The following is a 6000-nucleotide window of genomic DNA, read 5'->3' on the forward strand; positions in this document are numbered from 1 at the left end:
CGTATCTATTAATTGCATGTGCACTCTGTTTAACTTTAAGTTATGATTTTGTAGTTAATAAATAATGCATAATTTTTGTCTGATTTCTTCCATGATGGTTAGGCAAGAAAGGCTTAATTGAATCATTCAGTAGCTTGTGGGTATCTTAATCGAGGTTTTGGAAAAGAAGTAGGAAATTTAGCCCTTCAAGACTGCTCAATCACTCAATGAGATCATGGCTGATCTGCAAACTAACTTCCTATATCTGCCTTTGGTTAACAAAGTCTTATCAATCTTGGTTTTAAAATGAACAATTGATCTAGCATCAGTTGCTGTTTGTGAAAAAGAACTCCAAACTTCTTACACAGTTTAGAAGCGTTTTCTAATTCCACTCCTGAAAGGTCTGGCTCTATGATGGAAAATTATTGAGGTGGGAATTTGGCACAGTGGAGAAGGAGGTGCTAAGTCAACCAGGGAATAGATGCAAGGGACAAATTAAAAGTAACAGCACAGGAAGGGACAATGAGATGGAGTTTTGAGTACCAGATGTTAACTGAACACGCACATCTATGGCAATTATCATTAATTCAGAACTTTAATAAGTGATAGAGAGATTGAGAGGGTAGTCAGACAGCTGAGGGATGGGGAGCAGATGGTGGAGGTGGAAAGATGAATGGCTAACTAAGAGGAAAAAGCACGAAAAAAATAATTAGAAAACGAGCACCCAGAGCAACTAGTGAAAATAAGGACTCTGGATGTGGTCATCAAAAAAATATCAAAGGTAGCAGCAAATTATGTAAGTCACTTTGAGGGGAGTTTAACAACACAGCAGTAGTAAGAGAAGATTCAATGGTTAAGACGAGCTGATACAATCTCCTGCAATCTAACTGATAGTCACGTGTATCGTTGAAAAAAGACATTTTGTCGAAGCTTGGGGAGAATAGGAAATAATCCCATCAGCACAAACTTTCATTTATAGTGTCTTTAATGAAGTAAATTCTCTCAAGGTGCTTTGCAGGAGTGTAATCAAACAAAATTTGACAGTGAGCTACCTATGTAATGAAACATTCAGACAGATGACCAAAAATGTGGGTTAAAGAGGTAGGTTTTAAGGTGAGTCTTAAAGCAGGAGAGAAAGGCAGAGGGGTTTAGGGAATTCCGTAATACATATCAGATTGATAGAAAAGTTTGGGTAAGAGGCAGAGTGGCAATACTGGCAAAAAGGAGCATTCATGCTGTAAACAGAAGTGATGTGGACAAGGAAGGGATACAGACAGAATCAACATTGGTATGGCTCAGAGAAAATATGGCTTCTTACATTTGTAGTGATGTATTATAGGCCTCCAATTTGTGGGAAGGGAATGGAGGGGGAGTTCAAGATTGCTCTGGCTGAGCACAGGCCATCTTAAAGGGAACGTTGGCTGTGTGTATCATGTTTATTGTACTGTGTGGTACATTCCCGATTGCTGTATGGCCACCCAGCCGTGCAATAAAGGGAACATTGCTGCCCACTATATCATGAGCTTTCTGATCCAACTAGAAAGGGACAAATTCAGTACTAAAATCTAAACACTAGATTGATTTAATGCATCTTTTAGAAAAACAAATGAGATAGCTGAGGTGAACTAGAAGAAGTTGCTATACAGGTGCCTAAAGTGGGATGATTTTGAAAATTTGATTTCAGTGGTACATTTTAGAAGAAAGGAGACCACTGGGAGTTTTAAGAAGCCATGGGTAAATAAAAAAAATTAGAAATTAATGAAGAAGAAGTTCTGTATGGGTTTAACAATCATGAAATCCTGACACAATATGTTTAGGATCATGAGGAAGAAAATTGCTGAAGCTTAGTTGCTGACAAAGTGCCATCCATCTGAAATGTTAACTCTCTTTCTCCTCTCACAAATGTTGCCTGACCTGATGAGTCTTTCAAGCATTTTCTGCTTTATTTTGAATTTGCTTCTGCAGATAGAAGCAGCTGCTGGGTCCAGAGCACACTTACTCTCTAGCAGTGCCTTGGAACAAGGGGAATGTTTGCTACAGCACCTGTGGCAAGAGCTCCTACATGGAGTCTTTTAATGTGGGGAGGCTTCTGCGCTGCAGCTACTACATGGTTCTGGTTGACCAGGAAACTCTCCTGCTTGTCATAGGTGTATTACAAAGATTTACAGATTGATAATCAACCTGATGGTCATGGAAGGTATGTTTTCATAACATGGCCAAACAAGTCCTGGGGTGGGACTTGAACCCAGAATGCCTAGCTCAGAGGTAGGGATGTTACCCACTGCACCACGAGACCCCCTGGGTCCAGGACTAGAGGGCGTAGGTACAAGATTAAATGTGAGAAGTTTAGAACAGAGGAAGAGAAACCTCTTTTACACAGAGTGTTAGGAAGTGAGTTTCACTTCCAGAGTTAGTGGTTGCAGCAGAAACTCTATTAACATTTAAAATTAGGTAGGATTAAGTAAAAGAGAATGATAGAGACTTAGGAACATGATGAGTGAATGTGATTAGGACTATTTCCTCAAATGGAGGATAAACAGCAACACAGACTGATTGGGCCGAGTGGCCTGTTTTCATGTTGTAAATTCTGTGTATCTGAAATTGGTAACAGCTACTTTTGAAAGTGGTGGGATCAGGAGAAGTCATGTTTCCCCTGCCTACCATTTGGAGGTCAGCCAACATAGTTTTAAAGGCCTTTCTCCATTTTTCTCCCAGGCACCTTCGTCACTCGTCTTGCGCCTCCAGGTCCCTGTTGAGGCCATTTGTTTAGGTATGTCGGTATTTCCCAGCTGTTGGCTCACTCCCCTTCTTGCCAAGTCTTAAATATGACGCCCCTGGCCAGTCAGCCAAAATTAGCTCCACCGCTGTTTTTAGCAGGCATTTGCTATGATATTAAATGCAGGTGAAAGAAAAAAAATCATGCTATTCCTACAGGAATGGGATGTTTATGCCGTAGGTTTGGTGGCCAAATAAAGTTAAATATTCTCACAATCTATCCTTGTCGTTTGTCCTATTTGTCCTTCGGTATCAAAGAAGACGGGCAGAATATCATCTAGTTGACTGGTGAGACCTTTTTTGTTCAGAATGGATATCCACAGATTGAACAATGGATCCAGGATACACAAGATTGGAAACCATGATTTTTTTTAAGTGAGGCTTCCTCAGTTGGCATTTATATTCAGCATCAGCAATGTATCTTATTTGTTATTCTACTTTTATAACACATGTAATCCATAAAATAGACATCCAGAAATAGGAATAACTTGGTCAAGTAAAAAAGCAACTTTTAGATGGGATTCTGACTTGGAGGTGTTCAGTCATAATCCCACAGATGGTAGCTTCGCACCATTGGCCTCATAATGACAGATGCCTTCATTAAAGGTTTTTATCAGGCTTTTTTACTTGAGCAAGTTATTCCTATTTCTGGATGTCTATTTTACAGATTACATGTGTTATAAATGTAGAATAACAAATAAGATACTCTAATATGAAGTATTGGAAGACTCAATCACAGAGTGAAAATCATGCCAAGGAAAGACCAAAGTATTTTCAGTTTCTTTATTATACCTTTGGGAATTGGTGTATTTTCCAGGAGAATAATCTCCATCTCAAAAGGGAAGAAGTGGAAAGTTAGATACCTACAGGTAATGAAATAGGCACATAGTGTTTTCATGTTTGGACTCAAGGTTCGAATCCAACAAAATATACATTTCTTCTCTGATCTCACTATGAGTCTTAAATAAAAAGAACAGTCTCAACCCAATTTCCAGTCAGCATAGGCCCAAAGCACAAAGTTTTACATAATAGCGCTGGGCAAAGTAATAAATCCACTGAATATTTTATAGCTGTAGCTCTAGGGTAAGTAGGGTGGCAGTTAAAAAGTTGGATAGAGCCAAAATATGCAGGAAAAAACTGAAATAAATGGTTGAACTTCCAGGAAGACATGGAAGTTTTACATTTCATTGTGTAGCTTTCTAATTTTAATTACGAATAAAAGCTAATGAAACACCTCCGTACATTAACACTAGGGGACAGTGTAAGATAATTTTTCACAGCTTGCTGCTCTGTTCAGATTGGTCTAAAATTTCCGGGAAACCTCTGCAGCTTAAGAACGGATTGCACTATTTTATCCGAGGAAATTTGTGTGTAAGTGATTATTGCAGGGCTTACAACAGAACATTGACATGCACAATTTCCCAATCTTTTGTGCCTTTCTCAAGTTACACCTGGCAAAACCCCATTTAATTCCACATCCCCATGTAAAAGATGAGAGAAGGCAAGTTTCCTGAATTTATGCTGGTTCTGAATGAGCATAAATTTACAGCCATAGGCCCAGATCGTCCGGTCCCTGAATGGTCGCACCCCGGACATACCCTGGGAGATGCGCTGGAGGACCCCTGGGAAGTCACCATGCACTGCCTACACAGGAATTGCCTGGAAATTTTCAATATCCAATGGGCGATTCCCCTGTGTCTGGAACCCTCTGAAACTCTGAATTAAAGTTGGAGACTTTGGCTAGTTCTGACTCATTTATCAGAAGAATTACCCATGAAAAGTTAGAAGGGTTACAACCATTTCTAATACCTGGGTAACTATACCACTGCCCCCCTTTCTCCCCAGTGGAGCCCCTGACTACCCCCCCACCCCCTAAAGACTGCCCACTCTCGACCCCCAACTACCCTCCCGACCCCATAACTACCTCATCCACCACCCAACTACACCCCTGACCACCCGACTCCCGCTGACTCTACACTGTCCCCGAACTCCCGAATAATCCCACCACTCACCAACCACCCGGCTACCCACCTGACTACCCCCTCGACTAACCCCCAGCCCCAACTACCCTCCCACCCCAACTACCCTCCTCACACCCCAACTACCCTCTTGACCACCCCCATCCCCAACTACAACCCCACCACTGACTACACCCCTAAATCCCACCCCAACTACCCCTTCCACCCTGACAATTCCCCCGGGGGCGTTGGCTTGGTTTCCCCCAATGTTCCTACTACTCTGCAATCAGTACGCCCCACATTTCTGAGGTGACCCAGTTTGGAAGTCTGGGCGAGAAATGTGGAGCTCCAGAGTAAGGGAAGTAAATAGGAGTGGAATGGCAATCCGATGGTGATTGCCACTTCTTGGGAGTTTCAATCCATAATTTCATACAGAGCAGGCCAGGAAGTCTCTATTTTCGATGTTTCATCATGATTTTTCAGAAACATATAATTTCTTATTGAGACTTGTACTATCCTTTCTTTACATTATAATGCATTTTTATGACATCAGAATCTATTACATTAGAAAGAGTAAATCTATAATTATCTTAATCTCAATATGAGTAAATGATGGTTCCATGGTATTAAACCTTAATTTTTATAACATCATTGAGGTGGCATATGTTCCATATTTTCCTTAATTCCTGATGGTTTATGCTGATTACCACTTGTGTATTGCAAGTTCTCACATTTGAACAAATGCTAATGAGATTCTTAGGAACTTTCAATGTAAATTGCTGTGAACAAAATTGACATGGAGCTTGGTGTAAATTTTAGTGTAAACTGGAAATTATTGTCCTTATCTTAAATAGACATAGGGGAGAATTTTCTCCCCGTTGGGCGGGCGGGCCAATTGGGAGTGGGCAAGTGCGGAGCCGATTGCCGCTTTCGATTGGCTGCGTGCCGCCATTTTACGTAGGCGGGCCAATTAAGACCCGTCCAGCGTGACACGCACCCAGGAGTGCTGAGTGATACCTGTGCTGGCGGGGGGAGGAGGGAGAGTCAGGGCCTGCGCTCTGTGAGGCACAGAGCTGCCTCAGGGAGATTAATTTCATTATGAAGAATTGAAAAAAATAATTTAAAAAATTATTCAGACATGTCCCCTCATGTGATAGTGTCACATGAGCTGGGACATGTCAATGAATTTTGATAAAAATTTTTATTGAATTAATAAATCCTTCATGAAACATCATCCCGTCCATGGATGAGGTTCCATGAAAAATGCAAAGGCCGCCTGGGCTCTTCA

The sequence above is a fragment of the Cetorhinus maximus genome, unplaced genomic scaffold (genome assembly GCF_964194155.1).
Source record: "Cetorhinus maximus unplaced genomic scaffold, sCetMax3.hap1.1 HAP1_SCAFFOLD_1993, whole genome shotgun sequence".
Taxonomy (NCBI): domain Eukaryota; kingdom Metazoa; phylum Chordata; class Chondrichthyes; order Lamniformes; family Cetorhinidae; genus Cetorhinus; species Cetorhinus maximus.